Consider the following 21,715-nt stretch of genomic DNA (forward strand, 5'->3'; position numbering starts at 1 on the left):
TGTGGCCAATGAGTTTATTCTGCCCCAAACTTCTTCACAAGACCAAGTTCTCGAGTGTGGCCAGGGACTACCTAAAATTCCCTCTAGACACTGACAGACTTCTCCTGGGCCACTGACAATGCCTAAGCCCAGTAAGCACCATACTGCCCATCTCAAACAGTCCATACATGAGTAAGGTGGGAAAGACACTTTGCTTTGCCCTCTTCTTCCCCCAGTGCACTCTACGAGGCAGGCCAGGATTTTTATCCTTCCACTGTAAACTATAATACCTGGTTTAAAATTATATTACAAGCCATTAATACAAACGGAGGGTTTGGGAGGATTTTATAACCCACAAGAGATGACACTCATAGGTTATGATGTCATTCAAACCACTTGATAATATACTGTACTAGCTTGCAATACTCCAAAAAGCAGCTATTAAACTAAATATAGATGAGGAGCATGTTGCTACAACAACACAAAATATTATGAACAGCAGTTCTCAGAAATATATGGCTACAAACCTGAGTTTTATTAATCTGTTTAGACACTTTTTTTTACGTGGGGTAAAAACAACTGCTGTGGTCCTCTGAAGGTGCTTACACTGTGGATCGAATCTAAAATCACCACAGTGAAAAAAATAAAAGGCCCATCAAACACTGCGGTAATCCTAGAACATATACATATATATATGTTATATATATATTTGATGTATGTAAACTACAACACTCCTAGACAGAAATAAATCCGTCCTGGCTATTTTAGGTAATTTGGTTGCATTACCTTTCTTTTCATACCAAACTTAAGAGCAATAAAAAGGGAAAATGTAAATACTAGTTCCTACACTTTTGTAAGTCACTATTATCAAAACAGAGTGCTTTAATTATATTTCGGGACTAGGGTATGGGCTGGGTGACAAGATTTACTAGAGGTCAATGCGAGCAATAACCATTTTTCTTCCCAATGAAAAATAATACCATCAATGGGAGTTGTTAAGAACTATTAAACCTGCTGAATTTAAATGCTTCTGTAGGATACTTAATCAGAGATGGTTGGTCATTCTGGTTAGAGGTGTAAAACAGTTACCAGTCCTGACGATTATTTTGATTGTTTTATTATTTTATGTTATTCATATTTAAAGCCCTGTATTATGAAGGGGTGGGTCTCAGCCAAATATATTCTTCTCCTAAAAGGAATAATGTTTTGGGGGAACAGCCTGAGAAAGCTACGCCTCCATGCTTTCCTAGAAAGACTTCACAGGAAAGGGGAATAAAACTACTTCAAGTGGTGTGTCACAAGAAAGGAAGGAAGGATCCCTACCAAACAGAAGATGACCCCAGTGGAGCTAGATCTCTGATTTGCTGGATCAGCAGACTGAGGGTCCCTTCAGGACTAAATATAAAGCCCACAGCAGAAGTCAGGAGGACAAACCCCATTTTCAGCAGCTTTCCAGTAGGCACAAACCCTCATGCGTCAAATCCAGCAAAGCTCTTCCTCAGCCATGAGTCATACAGGGGATTTCAAGAGCAGCATTTGACCCAGTCATGAACAGAAGTATTGCCCAAATAAGACATGGAACAAAAAAAAAAAAGAACATGGAGTATTTATAGCTGTTCCCTAAATCACTGGAGGTTGGTTTCTTGGATTTAGTGTGGAACACAATGAAATCCACCTTCTCATCTCAACGTGGCAGCCTGACATGAACTGGCCAAAGCAACGCACTGCTATGAATTTTTTTACAGTTCAGCTGAATAGCCTCTCTTACAATTAAACTTTTGAACATGTTTTAATACAAATGTAATAGATTGTTTTCTCATGAGCTGCTGCTTAAAGCCTTGTTTATAATAAATATTTATAAGTATTTATAAATAAAATATTAATTACTTAAAATGACATTTTAATGTGGTGCTACATGTCCAAGAAATGCTGCGCTATGTTATGTGATCTCGGTGTGGGATTTGTGAACTCGGAGGCAGTAACGACAAGCAGTGAGAGTGCTACAAATAATCCCTGCATCAAGAACCTTCAATATGAGTAAAAGTAGTAAGAAAGAGGCTACACCAAGGGACAATATTCCTTTATCTGAAAGAGGTAGAAATAAGTAATGACAATGACCTGGACGGAGAATTGTACTTAAGAAAACCATGGCTTTATAGTTCTATGGCTCGTAGGATTAAAAATTGGGGTTCTATTATGATGAGAGAAGTAAGAAACCTTTTAAACCAAGAGACTACCTAATACCCTTTGTTTTCTGTTCATGATGGTGCATCAACATCTTCTGGGAAAAACAGAACAGTTCAGGAATTGGAGTCTGAATACAAGGAGCCCAGCAGCCCACTACTGACTTCTTGTCTAGACTGTCCTATATTTTGTCATGCCACAAAGTCACAGGCATGTCCCAACCCCAAAGCAGCTGCACAGTTTGAGCAGGGACGGAGTGAAACACTTTGTGGATTCCTTGAGTGAAAAAGGAAACTCCAAACGTTATTACTGCTTCACTTAAATGCGTATATCATCAGCAGTGTTCTTCAAAAGCAGTCACCTTTTGGCTAAATCTGCTTTCCGTGTCACAAGAGCAGACAGTTGATATTTCAAATGTAGTTATTAATTGAAGTCTATAAAATATACCTCTCTATCTAGGAAAAAGCTTCATGTGCAGGCAAGCACATCATATCTCAATACCACTAGTTTTCATCAACAAAGTATTCTGGAGGCCTTCACCTTACTATTTCACCTCTGGGCTGCTCAGAAGAATTAACCCTATGTACACTGTCTGCCAAAAAGAAACCAAAACCACATTTTCATTTCTTTTGTTCCATCTTAGTTATAACTGTTCAGCACAGGCTGTATATGGGTCTGAAAGAATTATGGCCACACAATACTCATGACAGCTGGAGGAAAGCACTGTGTTTGGATACAAATGACAAGTGTGGTAAGGTCCACAACACACCTTCAAAGGGTGCCGGTGTCAATTACCTCCAAGCCTCTCCAACAGCTTCTGACAGGGCAGTGAGAAAGTACCATATTTAATCTACTTAAAGCTAGACTGGACAAAGCGCTAGAGAATATACTGTACAGGGAGAGAAAACCTGTGTCAGGAAGGGCAGGGATGAGATGATCTAATGCAAAGGAACTTTTTCATCTCTGAATTTTGTGATTCTCTGATGTACATGCAGAAATAGCGGGTCTGAGGAATGATGGTGAACACTTCTTCGGACTTGTGACGAAGTTCACTGCATAGAAATAAGAACAAAACAATTAAAAGAAAGAAACAATTTTACTGCTCCTCTTTGAGAGTTTGGGGTGTGGGGGGGGGCAGTTTCTGGAACGGTTCTTCCTCTTGAATTAATAATGCCTTTACATGTGACATTCTTGGTAGAATAAAATAGGAGAGAATCACACAGAGATCCCAATATTTGGGGTCATTATTTGGGGTCAGACTTTCCAAGCAGGCAGCCAAAACACAATCCATCACCATGACCCATTTGCCTTTAATAAACACCTGAAACCGCAGACAGGCCTTCTCAACAGGCTGTTGGAGCAAAAGGGCCAACCCAGAGGGGCAGCTTACAGGACGCTGGTGAAGGATGTGAGTCACCATGTTGAAGTCAGTGCAATGACTCACATCTTTCTAAGCTGGTCATAGATCTAAGTAGCTTGTTGAACTGGTAGCTACATATGGAGACATGAGATTTATCAAAGTAAATGCCAGAGTTCATGAGGTGATTTTGAGAATTTGACCTTTCAGTCTACTTCGCTTCACAATGTAAGTCAGCCATTGACTCTAGTGGGCCTTATACTTGACCTGAACATGGCCTGAGAGGAGCTAAAGTTTTTGCTAGACACTTTATGAAGTCTACTGTGCTGCTGGGAAGTGTGGCAAATATACAAGCTAGCAATTAGCTTTTGGGGTAACTAGGTCAGTAGAATGCCACTTATTGAGTAGTAAGATTTTGCACCACATCTTGCTGCCTCAGAAAGCTATTACTAGTGAAAAGAAACCACATCATTACATGTGGTCATATGCAAACCTCAAGGAAGGTCTCCGGAAGGAGGAAGCTGCTGTTTAACGAAGTAGCAATGAGCATATGCTGAATTATTTCACTCCTTTTATATATATCATGTCTGCTTTCTGTGGTCAAGAAATCTCGTAGTATACAAAAATTAGTTTGGTTAGTGGCTTGTGTTTGTTGAAGGGATGTGATTAGCATACAAATAGTTGATATTCAGACATTTATATTTAATCAAACTGGGAAAATAAACATGAGCAAGACACACTTAGCTCCTTATTATCACCATCCTCTTCAGATGTCTCTTAACTCTAAGGTTTGCATACTCACAGCAGTTAGGGCTCCCACTTCAGGGATGGAGGTGAGGACACTTGGCTGCTCCCACCCTCCTGCCTCTTCTCCATAGGCAGTATGACGACTGCATACTGACACCATTAAAACACAAGGCTGTTTCTCACAACACAGTTTTCAGGATAGCATGCACAGAGGGAGACTGGGTAACAAACGTGTGATTGAAATACCCACCATCTCTCCTTGGTATCACCATGAACGTCAATAGGAAAAAAAAACCCAAACCAAAACATGATAGAGTGTATTGCTAAACTGAGACAAAACTTTAAAAGCCTATTAAGGAACCCTTCCCAATTGTAAAGTGAATGCTTATTGGGATTGTCAGAATTGTTGGTGAAAATACTTTCTGATCAAACCAATAACTGACACAAAACCAAACAAAAGGCAACTTTAATTTTCTGCCCCTCCTGGTTCACTCTTTTTCTTCCTTCTTCAGTATGAAATTTGCTTTGAGATCATTCAACATATGCAGAAAATAATCTATCAGCTCTAACACTTATTTACCTGATTTTATTTTATATAACCCTGTTTTAATGTCATGATAACTTTGTCAGGCTATAGACAATGTGCTTCAAGAACTGACCTGTTTAGAAATTTCACACAGTATTTTCCTTTGCTATCTCCACTTGATATACATTGGCTTTGTGATACTTCCCCTGAAACCCTGACTAGCGAAAGCAAACTCACTCTGACAGAAAGATTTTTGAAGCTGTTATTTTAATCTTAAAGTTTACATACCTGTCAGAGGATAGCACGTTCATAGCCTTTACTATTGTTCACAGATTCTTTTTTCCACAGTCTACACATAGGTCTCAAGGGTTCTTGCTCCTCAAGGCAAATTACCTCTGAGTGTGTAGGTTTACCTCCGGGTCTGTATTTTTTTTACTTTTCATATGCTTCTTTCTTTGTGGTTTCCTTCCTCTCTTTTCCTTACTTTCAACTCTTGACCAGGACCCTTAAAGGAAAGAAGAAAGACACTTGGATACCATGGTGATGGGTGACCTTATGAAAACACAGATAAATAGACAGGGGTATTGTTATGTTTCCTTCGCACTGTTTGACTGTGCTACAGTTGGGTGAAAACATTTGTTCTACAAATAAAAGAAAACCTTTCAAACATTACTTTGGCCCCAGTCTTGTTCCCAGTGATGTAGCTGAGGATAGGACCTGTGTCCTATTGGGCCCTTCACCTAGTCAAGAACTGAAGACAAACTACTTAATGGAGAAGAGACTTTACAGCTGATTGATTGATTCTTCCATACAATACATGATGTGGTGCAAAGATTAGGTGTTTTGTTTTAGGCAAAATATTTGGGTGTTTCAAAACTATAACCACACTCTTCACTCTCTCCAGACCTTGAACATGGTGATTTCTTATCATCATTACAATGTATTTCAAAGCACTTTCAGCGCTTTAGTTGGAATTGTTTAGTGACAGCAAAGAGTCTTCAGAGAACAAAAACCAGCAAGAGCTTGTTTAAAAGAGGAAATAACTATGTTTAAGTTTTACACTATAATTAAACTATGTCTAAAAACCAAAATAATTTAGTAGTTTAAACTATGTTACGCAAAGATGTTTAAGACCAGTTGTAGTGATATAAGTATTTTCTGAATTGAAGCCATAACATAGTACAGGGACCTTAAAGATTATTTAACAACCTATGGCTTATTTCTCCCAGTTCTGCCAAGAAGCCTTTACAAATCTTACACACACAAATCACTTTTTGCTCATGTGAATGAAGATGGTTTTTAGTAGGCATTTTTCCTCTTCCTTCTTTTAAAGCCTCCATACAAATCAGCAAAATCTGTACAAATCAATATTTTTTTTCTGGGGCCAAGAACAGGACACTGCAGCTCTCAGGGTTTGGAAAACAATTCATGTGTAATTGCTCTCTCAGAGCCCAGGAGAGGAAGGCTTTGGAACAGCTAGAACATCAAGAGGCACAGTTTGTGACAGCCTAGAGAAGGCAAAAAAGAGGGGAAAGGTGGAAGGCAAGAAAAGAACAAGACAGAGAAGAAGCTAAAGGAAAAGGCCCAGCCTGTTTTCTCTGAGAAAAATTCAGGCAGTCCAATGCAGAGAGAATTCGGCAGGGCGATTCTGCAATGTCTGGAGGGAAGGAGATGAGCCAAGTAACAGCCTTGTGAAACACAACTAGAAATTCAGCCAGAGACAGCATTGATTTCTTTCCTCCTCCCTTTATCCCCCCTGAACAGAAGATATATGTGTTTAGATCAACTCATGCCCTTATTGAGTCTTGAGCAGAGAAGAGTCTGACTCAAGCACTTTTCATGTAGTCTGCAGGATTCCTGCACACAGCCTGGGCAGATTACTGGGATAAATTAAGACCCAGCCTCTGCCCTTAACCTATAAGAAAATTCACCCCCGTTGTATTAAGTGGTTTAAAAAATAAAACAAATAAACGATCCAACAGACTTGCAACAAATCTTTCTAACTGTTAGGTTAACACTGCATGAGATGTTTATATGACAGATCATGACAGGAGGTGACAGACTTTCAGACCTTGGCTGAGAAGTAAGATCAGCTGGAGGTAGATGATTCCTGTCAATAGGTGAGCTTCATGCAGCCAGAAGAGTGATGACCTGATGCTATGGAAGGATCTTTATTTTCTTCTATTATACCTCTGTGTGTACAAGTCCAGGGCTTTTTTTTTTAATCCATAAAGTAGCAGAAATAGACAGCAATGTTTAAAAGCATGAATTACAAATGCCTTCAGTTTACTGGAGGAGATGGAAAAACTGATTATGTGGAATCTGGACAGTGCAAAAGACAACTGCCCAAAATACAGTGTTATTCCTGACCTAGCCCTGTCCTCATCTTTCATCTCATACACAGTACACCAACCCCTGCCTCTGCTCCATGTACAGTGCCAGCCTTCACCGCCTATTTGTCAAACCTTCCACAAGCACCTTCTGCGACATGCCAGCCCCTTAGCACTGGGTGAGCTCCCTGTAAAAGTCCACAAGGTCAGTGGCTGCATTATCCTGCCTTATGTCCCTCCTCAGAATCAACCTGTGATGTGATTTTTGGGCAGCACAGGATATTGGCAAGGCAGCTGGTGTGCTAAGGAGGCTGCTGAGGATATCAGTTGAGCTCTGCTGGCATCCCTCAGGGGTCTCCAGCTTGCTCAGTGTTCACTAACACTCACTTTTGGGCTCAAGCCCATACATCTGCATTGCTTTGTGCACAGCCCAAGTTGGGTGCAAGCAAGCTTTGGGGACATTCCTCAACTACATGCTTCATTTTGCCACAACAGGGCAATGCCCAATTTATGCACTGGAGCAAAAGGAAAAAGAAAATCAGAGCTGTTACACCACCCCAGTGGCACCCTCGCTATCATGCCATGAGGGACCTTGCCTCTGCAGTTGGTTTCTCTTCTTCTTTTGGGCTGTCACAACCCTGCCTCTCTCGTAACACCTTCTCTGTTTAACAAATGCAATTTCAATGCGATGAGCAGAGTGCAGAAGGAGAAGCCTATCCATAATGTTCACTATATTCAAAAATCAGCTTGCCCCCACAAATCCAGCATATAGCAAATGACTCATCTGGAAGGCTTGGGTTCAACTGATGACATATAAAGACTAAAGTGTATTAAAGTTAATGAACTTCAGAATGATGATTAATACCAAAGAGAACATAACACTTTATGGCAGCTGAGACAATGCTCACTCCTTTTCATTACTTTCCTGAGGACAACCTGCATTAACAAAAAAAAAGACGTCTGACACGAACAGCTGTTGACAAGCATACAAAATGGAGCACAAATACTACCTACTATCCATAGCTACACCCAGGAGACCTTTGCAAAGTGTTTGAATATCACCTGCTTTATTTACTGTAATAAGTGAAATGTGTTCTCTTTAGCCAAGAATGCAACTGAACTTGTGGGAAGACACCCTTTGTGTACCTGCTGCCAAAGCCAGAATGCCAGCTTCTTCCACACATTAAGCATGTATCATTGATGCTGCTGAACTGCCCAGAAATACTGTTAATCCTTCAAAAAAAAAGTGAGGGTTTAATATTCTCTCTATAGATCCAACATGTTCCAAGAGCTAATTAATTGCTGCTGCTACTTACTGAAGGAAAGAGCCAAGAGCCATGTGTTTGTGCTATTCATGTTTCTGATAGAAACATCTGATTTTGTTGTTGTTGATGAGAAAATGCTCTAGGAAAGGGCACCAGAGCACTTTTCAGCATGGCTGACAATATGGCTCCCTATTTGTTTGCTCTTTTACCTGCTACCTGCTGAAACCCAGCATACGTTCTACATGGAGCCCTGCCTGCTGTACAGTAAACACCTTTTCCTAAAGACTGCATTTTGGCTGTGCCTTCCCAGACCCTTTGTGTGTAAGAGGAGCATTAAACAAAATATGTTTTCTGTGGGGAATATTTCTGTAAACACTGGATTGAAGACTGCTCAGAAAACCCCAAAACCCCACCCCACACACATTTTACATGTGCAAGAAATAAGCACGACAGAACGCATGCCGCCAGGCTTTCCTGTCACACGCACCGTGGTCGCAGCCCCGAACACCAGTTCTGATCTGCTGCCACACGCTTCTGACATTACAACCATCTCCTTTTTCCTGGTTAGTGTTCAAGAACTGCAGCACTAATTCCTCCTGGTTGCAGTGCCAAATGACTGTACTGGAATGAGTCCATGGAATGAAGTGAATCCCATCTATTTTTTTTTTTTTTAGGCATCAAAATCATAACACTGATCTTTCAAAATATCAGCCTGGGTTTCCAGAAGATGAATAGCTGTCTTCAGGCAGTGTTGGACCAGCAGAGTCTCTCTGACCTTTGGACTTGCTTCCCCCACAACAGGGACAACCAAGGGCAAACAGTAAGAGCAACAGCCAATGATTCAGGATGTCCTCTAGCAGTGATCTTACACTCTGTAAACAAATGACATTATTAACATGCCCAGTAGAGGCTTGGTTTTGGCTCCTTCTCTTTCTTATTTGAATTAATTTCCAAATAAGACCATTTATGACCTTTATCTGAAGCAGCATTATGCAAGCCAATACTTGTGCAGGCCAGTGTCTGTATTCCAGGGCAGAAGACACCAGGAGCTAAAAGGAAGAAAGGAGGTTTCTGCTCCAAAACAAAGTGAAACCAGGAAAGGCCTTTAGACAAATGAATCACAATTTCAAGTCAACTGCACTAAGGGAAGGGGGGAGTTTCCATTGCAGAGGAAGAGATCTGGCTTACCCAGAGCACGCTTTTGCCACTGCTTTTCTGGCAACACCAAGATGCAAATGAAACAACAGTTGTAACAGGCTGAAAAGACTCTGAAGAGCCTAATCCAAACAATACCAAGTGACTGTCACAAGAGTGACTGTCAGCTTAGTCAAGGCTTAAATCTTTTTTGGCTTGTTTGCACTGCTGTGATTTCCATTTCCTCTGTACAACAGCGAACCACAATGCAGGGAGACAGGAAAAAGGCATTCTGCACAGGACATCCAAAACCCCAGCTACCCCAAACTGTTATAAAACACTGAGTTTAATGATAAAAGCAAAGGAACTGCAAAGGCGACAGTCCACGCAAGCTACACTCTTATAGCCAGAACTAAGCTTCAAAGTGCAACTCTGCTACCTATAGTTATTGGCTATTTGTCCCTCTCAACCCCCAAACACCCAGCTACTGAAGGCTGGAAGCAGTGCATTTCTAATGACCTTGCCATTGCTCTTCCTGCTCTAGCATGGACTACTGCTATAAATTTGGTTATCTCTCTCTAAAATTTGATTTGTTCTCAGTTGAACAGAAGCACAGAATTTCCCAGCTGAGTTACACATTACGGGAAAAAGTGTTCCCTTTTGGGTTTTTCAGCCTGCCATATTTCAGTTTGCTTGACTCTCCGCTTCTTGTTTTGTGCTGCCTTCGCATCCCTTCTTACTTGCTCCATTCCGAAGAAAAAACATTTCATCCTTTTCCATCAGCCATTAATTATTCTCCCTACTCTAACCAGAATCTACTGTAACTCTCCAGCACACTTACAGAGCTGGAGTGCTCTCTACTACCTATAGCAATGCCATCTGTGGGTCTATGAAACTCTGATTTATGTATTTCTGTGTAACTCATTTCTTCCCTCCTGAACAAAGTCTCAGTTAGTCATACTCAGTATCACACAGTTCCTTTTCTCATCACAATATTTAGATGCTCAACTATATCCTAATTGAAAGGGCATGACTTTCGCAAGGAAAACTCCTCTTCCCTTTCCAAAAGGCCTCAGTAATAGGTATTGCCCCAACACCCTGTCGAGGAGCTCTCTTTAAGCAGAAACGCTACGATATTTCAGGAGCATTTACAGATGTCTGAGCTTTCAAATGCTGTTGAGCATGTTCATAGGTGTTTCACTGGAACAGGCACAGAATCTGGCAGGATCAAGCCCTGAACGGACAGAAAAGAAATAGATGCTCACATAAATAGAGAATAATTATAAAATTTCAATTGAAACACGTTTTTTTTTTCTGTGAGGTCTATTTTACTCTTAAACATGAGAAAATGATGGCATAGAAAACAGACATCTAGTAAGAAATGATAAAAGTTAATTTTCCCCCACTTGATGCTGGCATTATCTGGTTCTTTGCTGACAGAATTTTGCTTCACAGGAGAACAAAGGATGCCTTAAAAAGAAAATTATCAGTAGTACAGTAAGACAGTAAAAGGAAATACTTAAATTACAGCCTCTGTGTGATACTTCCTGCTCGTATGTGTCACTGTAACAAACAGTCTAACAGGACCCAGCCTAACAGGACGCAGGCAACGATAGATGGTTGTACACAATGAATTGAATAGTAGGTGGAATAAAGTAAATCCTTTGAGGTAGGACATAAACCATGGGAGGTTTAGCCGAGAGTTAAGCAGATCTGTCCCTGTGGCCAATGACAGGAGGAGCACAGCTCTGAAAGCCTCTGTTTGTTGTGTTTGGTCCATGCTATGCCCTGGGCTTCTCTCAGAGCACCTGCAGACCTTGCTGGCCTGGTGTGCTGGTGCTCAGAGTTTCCTGAAAGCAGGCCAGAGGTGTGCACAAACAAACCCTGAATGCGTGAATCAGCTTTTGTAATGTTATTTTAAGCAAAAGATGATGCAAGGGTGAGGTATGTGCTTGTGGGAGGGAAGGGGGAGAGAAGTAGGGAAAGAGAGAGGAAAAAAATAACCATTTTAACTAGAAGGCCTGCCTGTACCTTTTCACTTAGTGACTTAAATACACAGATGACTATAGCTGAGGGATATTAAATGTGAATCCTGCACAGTACATTTTTAGGAGATATAAAAATCCAACATACTGTAAAATTTATAGCTTCCTTTCCCTCCCCAAAAAAGGAAAAGAAAAAAAAATCTATTGGTAGAACATATAAATTTTGCTGAGGCTCTAAAAGGTGTCATAAAACGTCCCTGCCACAGATACAGTTGGGTTACAGTAGGTATTTCTATAACTCAGATTTGTAATAATTTGGGGTTTGTACATTGGGTGGTAATACTGCGGTGCTTTAGGCAATATGCCTATAATGTCCAACACAACAGAATGCCTGTTGGGTCTCATTTCATGTATATAAATTATATATAATCTGAACAAACATGAATGGTGGGACCCATATATAAACAGTCTTAATATTTCAACACCTACATTTCTTTATGAACCTGGGTGGTTAGAAAGGTGGTTGCAAATGATTATTTCTTTACCAAGTTCACATAGAGTAGTTTGCTCAGTTTAATAATAGTCTATCTTGTTCAGGCTGAACAATCTGGTCCCTGTGGGGGGAAGAAAAAAGGGGGGGAGAGAGTAATAAATCAATAGCCCAGATGTAATCTTAGGTGTCTAGAATGCAGAGAGGGATTTTGGAGCATAATGGCACTGGTTGTCTATTGTCATTCAGACATGAGCTGCATCAGAAAAGGGCTTGTGGGAACCTGATAAGAGTTGGTCAAAAGTGGGCCATAAATCAAATGCAGGCAGTATTCTGCTGATTTCACACACACGCTCACTGGGGGAAGGGAAAAAAAAAGGAAAAAAAAAAGATAGAAAAGGTGATAGATCTGCAATTTACTGCTTATCACATCTGCTAGAAGTTTCATAATACAAAAGCCTGACCTTCAATGAATAAACACCCTCGTTGACTACCTGTTTCTGCCTAGGAAATACGGCACTCAAGTCTCCTACAGCTCAGAAATGTGGTTACGAAAATGATGTGACATCTTCAGGTTTAACAAGCTTCTTTTTGTTGCTAGCAGTTGAGTAGCTGTCACTTTAGTTACTAGTAACCACTTTAACTTCAGATGCACAGGGTTTATTGAAAAGAACTAGATACTTACTCAAAGACACTAATAGCCTATGGGGAAAAAATAGTTCATAGCACAAGGATTATGGAAAGAGCAATGTGCACGGCTCTTTTACTTACATTTACATTCTGCTTCTGCCTAAAGAGAAAATAAAAGCAGTAACAATACACTGATTATAGAGACCTCTCCATGATGCAATACAGGTACCTCTGCCGGGATTCTAGACACATCAACATCCACAGGTCACTGGTGCTACTCATTTACCCGAGCCCATTGTAAGGGTCATTTGTCAATACTGACCTTGACTCAGACTCATATTCCAAAGCTCTGGCAATAGCTATTCCTTTACATGTTCCATATTTATTATTTCAAGACCAAACACTTTAAACTGTTTTGCCAATTTTTGCATTAATTGCCAAATCAATGCAATTTTTATCTGATGCTTCATCTGCTTTTAGTTATACCTTCTTAAGGACTTACTGCAGGTAATACAGCTCAAGTTAAGCTCCTATAATGTGAACAAATTAGGAGGGACTCAATTAGTATATTAAAGGAAAGATCCTTTAATATGCTCTTCATCCTGGAGAAGAGAAGGCTGTGTGGAGACCTCATAGCAGCCTTCCAGTATCTGAAGGGGGGCTATAGGGATGCTGGGGAGGGACTCTTTATTAGGGACTGTAGTGATAGGACAAGGGGTAACGGGTTCAAACTTAAACAGGGGAAGTTTAGGTTGGATATAAGGAGGAAATTCTTTCCTGTTAGGGTGGTGAGGCACTGGAATGGGTTGCCCAGGGAGGCTGTGAATGCTCCATCCCTGGCAGTGTTCAAGACCAGGCTGGACGAGGCCTTGGGTGATACGGTTTAGTGTGAGGTGTCCCTGCCCATGGCAGGGGGGTTGGAACTTGGTGATCTTAAGGTCCTTTTCAACCCTAACTATTCTATGATTCGATGATTCTATGATCCTAATAATATGAGCTGGCACCTATCCCTTAGAACTCCACAAGCCTCACAAACATCAGCCTACAAACAGCAAATCCATTCTCCATCCCAGTATCATACAAAGGGAAAAGAGTATGAGATTAAAATAAAGCTTTTCCCAAGGTGCTTGCACTTCATTTTGCTTGCAGTAGTCCCTCAGATTCCCAGTCCCTCGAGGAGAAGACTGCCTTGATGCGAGACACTTTCTGCAGCGCAGGCCCAATCACTGACAATAATGAACTGAACATTAAAAAGATGGTGCGAAGTAGTGTAAAATATTTACTGCCCAGATTTTGTCGTGGAAGCTTTGTTGTTCTTGGGAAGAAATCTGCTCTTGTGGGTTCAGGATCCAACCAGTCAGTGCACAGAAAGAGGGCAAGAGTGGGACACCTGGTAGATCACTCATGTGGGGACCCTCTGCAAGTTAAATTATTCATACTATATAACCAGTACAGGGCATGCATAAGACAGCTGTGGCACAGCAATTCTTCCCTTAGCAGAAGGGACTTTACTGCCCTCAGTTACCCCACAGAAACAAGCTTTACTTTTCCTTGCTCAGCTGCAGTGACTTTGGTATATTTTCATGTCCAACACCAGCTGTTAGTGAGAAGACAAGAAGGATACCAGCCTGTTTAGAAACCATTCCTCACAACCTGGAAGTAGAATTAATGAAAACATCTCAGATTCGGATCCTAGTGCAAGTTCTCTGCACGCTTGCTGGTCTACTTGCTGCTGCTGTGCAGGCTTCGCTGTCAGAGAGGACAATGGTTATCAATCACGTCAGAGCACTTTAACAAGGCAAGCAAGCGACAAACACCTCGCAGAATTTATGTCACTGGGGAAGAGTCATTAATTTGGATTTCCAGCTTCCTGCTCAGGCAAAATTAAAAAACAAAATATTGAATATAGAGTCATTTGATTTAATGCACACAAATAGGTAATTGAGTATATATCTGCTGACCTTCCCTAAGAGGAAGGGCATAAATATTCCAGCTTGGTTTTACAAACCAAACAAACTCCCATAATATGAAAAAAGCAATTTAATTATTTTATGTATTATATATATTTGTTCACCTTGGTTTGCTAGGAGAGAGATTGATTCCTTTGTTAAAAATTATGTTTGGAAGGGGGAAAGGGCTTTAATTTGTATAAAGTGCATTCCGGGAATCAACATTCCCCCTGTTTGAAGGAGAAAAACTGCGCCATTAGATTCATTGGTACTGAAAGAAAAATGCTGTAGGGTTATTTTGTTTTGGTGGTCAGGGGCTATTAATAAAGGTTGCTAGTGAGGAGGGGAAGTCAGATTTTGCAGTGCTTTAGACCTTTATTTCTCTTTGCGTTCTCCACATAGGGGGATAGACATGAATAGGTCTACAGCTTTATTCTGATAGCCCAGCAGTAGCAATAGCTACACTTTGCTACTACGACTCTTGACACTCCTAACTGCACATTAAAATTAGTAAATGGAGCTATTCTGTTCCATGCACATTGTAAATTCCTACCCTTCCAAATACAAAATATCTACTTCCAAACCTCTTAAGTCCTAATTATTCCAAACCCCAGCAGCTTCCTCTCCTTCTGACTTCCTGACCCCTTTCGCCTCTCATAAAGGTGCAGCATCTCAGCTGAATACTCTCACGGGACACTTCCACAGGCCTATTCCTTTGTCCCTCTGAACCAGCTTCAGCAAGGTCTGGTCCAGCTGCCATGATCTACAAATCCTGCCTTCAGAAAGCTACCTAGAAAAATGCAGGGCCCCGTATACAGGACTACTTAAGGACTTCACCCATTTTCAAGCCTTGCTAGTCAGAGGGACAGCCTGAAAAATTCCTTTCCCAATTGCTAATCTTGGCAATTCCCTGGCAACTTCAGATGGGGTCCTTTTTTTTTTGCTAGAATAAGATCCTGACTGCATTTTACTGTTCAGCAGCTTGCAGTGAATTAAAAGAAAGTAAAAATCTACAAGCCATATGGAGGAAACACGGATTAATCGATGTAGGAAGCTCACGTTATGCGTACGTGCTTATTAGAAAAAGGCTGAATTAGAAACACTGCTTAGCTGAAACAGCTGACTCATGTTGCCAGAGACTGAATCGAGTCAAAAGTACTTTGGGGCTAATGGAAGTATGTCGTCCTCCCAGTCCTAAGCCAAGAAATATTTATGTATTATCACAAGAAGCTTGTGTCCTGTAGAAAAGCTCAGTTCGAAGTTAATGGCTGTGAATCTCTCCAAGGCTTTGGGCTGGCCTGATAATCTCACCTCACAGAAATTCAAGAGATGTCCCTATGCAGAGCAGTCTGAGCTCATGCTATGCCCTTACATCCCAGAGTCCACTTGGAGACAAAAGAAGGAGAAAGAGTGATCAAGAGGTGGAACTGCTGTGAAATGCAGAGCAGCTCACAAAAGGGAGCTTAAAGAGAACTCTTCCCAGGAGGAAGGAAGGATAATTAGAGTTTAGTGAGAGTCACTCTCTTCCCTTTCAATGCAACTCATAAGGGATATGTGTTGATTATCAAATGAAAGAGGATAATGCATTGCTGGGAGACTGTGCTGTGCAAATATTCATTTGAAAATGTTTACACTACAAATTTAGCTCATTTCCTGCATATCTATGCACAGATGGTAATTTCCTCAGATTCAAAACTGGCTGAGAAGATGGGGGAAATGCTGACAGGAATGCTAGCAAATTCAAAGGGATCTTCACCAAGCAGCAGCCCAAACATTTTGTTTTCCGAATCCCCTTCCTTTCTTTTTCTGCAGCTTTTCATTCTAGAAAATGGTAATTGACTTTGCACACTTCAAGGTTCATAATGGCCGTGAAAAAATACAAGCAATTGCAAAGTATTTTTTAGCAACAGATTCTGAAGCAAATTTGACACATTAAGAAGTTACAAAAAATTGAACGCTTCTGTCTTAATCCTAAAAATTCAAATTGCTTCTAATTATATATTATTGCAATTAGTTACAAATTCTAATGACAGCCACCCAGCAGTTCAGTTATACCTAGTATTTTTCCCATATCGCATCTTAAGCTCCAAGTTAGTGGCGAGATGTGCATGGGAAATGTAAATTGTTGGATAGGTTTCCTGGCAAAGTCAGACACACACCATGAACAAATTACTTTTACCCAATTACTAATTTAAGACTAATTTGTTTATGTTTTAATTCTTCTGTAATTTCTTCTTCCTGTAGAACAAGTAAGATCCAACCATGTAGTTAACAGCTACAGCCTAACATGCATACAAAAATGATGGAGAGGTCACACTTGCTCCAAACTCTAGCGCTATCCCCCCTTCTCCATCCAAATTATTAAATTAATAAAAAATTACTCCAACTATAAAATTATTCTGGTGTCCTCAACATAAAAAGGACATGGAACAAGTCCTGAGGAGGGCCATGAGGATGATCATGGGGCTGGAGCACCTCCTGTATGAAGATAGGCTGAGAAAGTTGGGGCCGTTCAGCCTGGAGAAGAGAAGGCTGCGTGGAGACCTCATAGCAGCCTTCCAGTATCTGAAGGGGGCCTATAGGGATGCTGGGGAGGGACTCTTCATTAGGGACTGTAGTGACAGGACAAGGGGTAACGGGTTCAAACTTAACAGGGGAAATTTAGATAGGATATAAGGAGGAAGTTCTTTACTGTAAGGGTAGTGGGGCATTGGAATTGGTTGCCCAGGGAAGCTGTGAATGCTCCATCCCTGGTGGTGTTCAAGACCAGGTTGGACAGAGCCTTGGGTGAGATGGTTTAGTGTGAGGTGTCCCTGCCCATGGCAGGGGGGTTGGAACTGGATGATCTTAAGGTCCTTTCCAACCCTAACTATTCTATGATTCTATGATTTAATGTAAATAATACAGCTATTTTATGTCTGGACAACTGCTTCCTGAAAGTGCAGGTGCAGGGCATACTTTCAAGCTCTTCTTCACGACAGTAAGACTTAAACAGAGGGTACTGAAGGTTATAGCTACACAGAAGAAACATGACTCCAGAGGATTAGAATTTAGAGCTATCATTAGGGGAGTTGTGAACAACACTGACAGTAAAGCTTAGTTCTGGTATATTTAAACTTTGATCATTTTGATTTCTTCCATGCCCATTAATAAAAAGTCAAGTGTACTGCAGAGAGCTGAATGAGTAGCAGAATGGTATACATGGTACAACCACAATCAGAAAAGGGCCTTTTCCCAGCATAATGAACTATGGTTTCTACTCCACACTCCCTATATCCTGTGCTCATTTCAGGTCCTCCAGTGAAAGCACATGGAAGTTAAAAATATTATTGCTGAGTTAGGACAAGCAGCCTTACCAGAGGGATAGTGTGTTTTGGGGGTCTACACCATAATGCTTGGAAGTCCTCTTGAAGACTTCAAGGAATAAAATCCATGCAGAAAGACTTGAGCAGCAGCCCTCACTTCCACCATGTAAAACATTTCACAGCTTGTCTCATTATAGCATTTGTAAAAACACTGTCTGAGAGCAGTGGTGCATAAATGAATTATTTAAGTTTTGCAGCAAATCACCCTGATCTTGCGTGCAGCTTCTTAATGTACTCTAAGTGAGCCCTGGGAGGCAAATCATAGCAGACAAGGGGTGTAATGTAAACCAAGTTTTATTAGCCACGAAAAGCCACACTACAACATTTATTAAGTATCAAAGACAGTGCATTTAAATAAATTTGATTTGGTAAATAATAGCCAACATGGTGCCTATCTTCCCTAGTTCCAAAGGCTTTTTTAATTTATTTTTTAAACCCAAACAAAAACATCAAACCCCAAAATAGCTGTTTATTTTCTTGTCAGTTCTGCTAACATAACAGGTCCTCTCTAGTTTGCAAATAGCGATTTTCCACAAATTACCATGTGTCACAAACAGTCTGCAGCTCTCTAGCCTTAATACTTAGCAGAAAAGTAAAAGTGCATTAGTATGTTATCATCCACTCTTTATCAGTGCAGGCTACGTGGTCCCTGCTGCCCTTAGCAGCCTGGGAAACAAACAGGGCCCAGCGCTCCCTGCCTTGCCCTCAGTAAACAGGCCCCAAACACCCTCCTGTTTTCCTTTTTTAGGCAGCTGCCTCTTGTACTGCTAACACGGAGCAGACCTTCAAAACCAAAACTATTTCTGCCAGAGCTCCATATTCAATATGGTATGCAATCTAAAAGGCAGTGTAGCAAAGTCTTCTCCCATACCCCTGCCCTTTTCTTACCTCATTAATTGAATCTCAAGGAAAACCTAAGTACTGGCTCACATGCCATATGATTAAAACACAAATCATCTTTTATCTTTGGCCAAGGAGATAAGTCCAAGTCCAGACAGACAATAACAATAAAAAGAAATTAAATACACCGAAGTATTCAATGGGCAGACACTCACTGATAAATATTTAATGCTCCGATAGCACAATTTGGGTATTTGTAAAATGCAGCTGGTTTTCCTTTGTGCGAGCATCTCCCTTGCTCTCTCCAGCTTCGGACTGCTATAAGAAAAAGTAAACTGGGAACTTCTCCATTTGCCCTGAATGCTGAACTAAGAGGTAGTGCTTAAAACCACCCAAAGCCACATAGCCTTGTAGAAATGTAGTCCAAGTCCCCCATCTGTCCCATCACAGCAGAGAGCACAACTAGTGCATCAGGACTCCTCTATTGTGTGGGATATGATGCTGGTCCAAAAACCACCACACAAGCCACTCAAACAAGCAAAGATTGGTCTTTGCTGCTCTGAAGATGTGTAGAAGCATCCTGCTACTACTCACACTCCAGACCACTGAATCCTGGTTCCCCTTCCCAGAAATCACTTGCTTTATTTTCTTCTCTGATGCTGAGAAAGCAGACAGATGAAAATCTGGTGCTTGAGGCATGAAGGAAAACCTAGCAGTTTTAGACACAGAGCCCCAGTTAGCTTAAAGCCAATGCGGAGACTGTCTAAATCTAGATGGTGTCATACAGAGCCTCCTCTAGGTGTGCAGAAATCTGTTGGTGCAAATAAAAGGCTTTTTTCATGTTGGTTTAGCTGAGCATCTCATACTGAGCAATCTGTGAGCTCCAGAGATGACTATTACTTGGCATCCCAGCTCATTCTGCCCTTGCTAGGGTTTAGCAGCAGAAACAACCATGTTGGTTCTTTGACCAGAACTGGTAGAATTTAGCCTGAAATTCTGTCACAATTCTTTTGCTGTAATTGTTTTTTTCATTTTCCTTCCACCTTCCTTCTCATACTAGAAGAATCCATTACACGACTCTCCTTTTGTGAAGGCCTTCCTATGAGCAGCTGCATAAACAGGACAACCAGATTTTAAACTGAAGAAAGCAATAAATTTTTTTTCTAACTGGAAACCTCCTACCACTTTTTGCCTTAGGCATTTACATTTTCCAAAGCAAATTTCTTTACACTTTTTCACTGACTTGCCTTTTTTCTTTTCACCTTGCCTTTAAAAACTAAAAATGACCGAGTTGTGAAACAAGGCAACTCTTTTTTTTTTTTTTTTCCCAGAAAATATGAACTATTTCTGTGTGATTTTTGAACTGAAATGGAATGGGGGCTTCTAGACAAAGATTTAATAAAATCATGTAGTACAGAGTAAAAGTAGCAGATAAATAGGCCTTTGCTGCAGCAGCATGCAACAGATGTTTCAGAGGAATGAGCAAGTTTCACTTACAGTCCAGATGTGTAATATATACAGAATGAGCAATGGGAACCCAAAGGAAAAATGATGCCACTTATAGCCGTCCATGAAAAGATTATTTTCCTATAGAAAGGAGCAATCAAACAGTTGTCCAACTACTTAAAACAAGAGATGTTCATCTTTCAGCCATCCACATTGGAAGAGGTGCTGTTGAAACTGGCCTGGGAATCCAACGGCTTTACAGACCATATTGGCCAGAGCAGAATTTGCTTTCCACTATAAAACAAGCTATTGCTTTCCATACCTCATCACCACCAGAAAAACGAAACCAAAGCAATCACACCACTGCTGATGCATGGACACAACATATAATCACAGAAAATGCCATTTTCCCCACCTGGGTTTTCTATTCCTCTGAAGTTGTGTCCTTACTCCCTATATTCAGAACTATTCCTATCAAATACACGGGTTACAATATTTAATATTCAAATTTTAAATATTTCAAAGTTCAGAAGAAAAGTTCATTACCAAAGGAAAGTATAAACAAGGAGATGATAAAATGGTGTCATAAAATATGCTAATAATCCCTTCAATGGCATATCTTGCTGTTGTAATTAACTAGTAATGCATTCCTCCCATGTTTTGTAGAGTTTTACTGCTTTAATATATAACTGGAGCTCTTCAGCAGGATCAGTGTAACTCGATCACCATTTTCCTTTCCATCTAGTATGACCATGTTCAAGACTCAATTGCTGTGTCATTTATTGCGCATGTTTCCCAACAGACAGCTTTGGTAGAGTTCACCAGAGTCAAGTTTGATGGTTAAGTCTGAGTTACCTCTTCGATGCAATTGTGAGACTGCACCAAAGTAATGTTTTATATACAATTTTACAAGCCTCTCCCTTTCTCCACTGTTGTTCGCAGAAAAATCTGATAACTGGTATTGATTGACAGCTTTTTTAAGTGAGCATGAGTAATCATGTCAGATTGAGTTACACTTTCTAAATGTTTCTAAAAATATTCTATTATCCTGATTATTGATCAAGTGAACGTGTTTGGTTTATAAATGTAATTTTCCGCAACAAAGCTTGTTTCAAGAAGGCCCACCATCAGCAACTTCACAGCCCCTGGTCAAAAACATCTTGAATATTCATATTTTGGTTTTTTCCCTTGAAAGAAAAAAACCCAAACTCATTGGCCAATTTCATTTATTTAAGTGCAAATCAGTTCCCAGTGAAATTCTTCTCAGGGAGAAAGGAAAGTCAGGTCTGGAAAGCAAAACTGCTCCAAGTCATGTTCTCAGTGATTTCAGTAGCCGCGATTTTCCAGTGCACAGCTGGAAGACATCTCAATAGGCCAGTAAACAGTCACTCCAGTAAGCTTTTAGAAAACAGCTCCTTTAGGATGCTTTCATATAAACTCCTAAAACTCAGAGCAGCAAAATTAACTAGTCACAAGCCAAAATTACAG

The 21,715-nt window shown here is 40.6% G+C and overlaps 1 long non-coding RNA gene across 5 annotated transcripts in view; it reads right to left on the reverse strand.

Annotated features, from left to right (window-relative positions):
• LOC130606815 (uncharacterized) overlaps positions 1-21,715 on the reverse strand; it is a 246,696-nt gene that overhangs the window by 130,311 nt on the left and 94,670 nt on the right. For all 5 annotated transcript variants that reach the window (XR_008974067.1, XR_008974069.1, XR_008974066.1 and 2 more), the window contains exon 4: positions 5,082-5,298. This is a non-coding gene — a long non-coding RNA (uncharacterized LOC130606815). The remainder of the gene's footprint in view (positions 1-5,081; positions 5,299-21,715) is intronic.

This window comes from Pezoporus wallicus, unplaced genomic scaffold, assembly GCF_028554395.1.
Source record: "Pezoporus wallicus isolate ANWC-B61680 ecotype Strahan unplaced genomic scaffold, APGP_CSIRO_Pwel_v1 contig_4191, whole genome shotgun sequence".
Lineage (NCBI taxonomy): Eukaryota > Metazoa > Chordata > Aves > Psittaciformes > Psittacidae > Pezoporus > Pezoporus wallicus.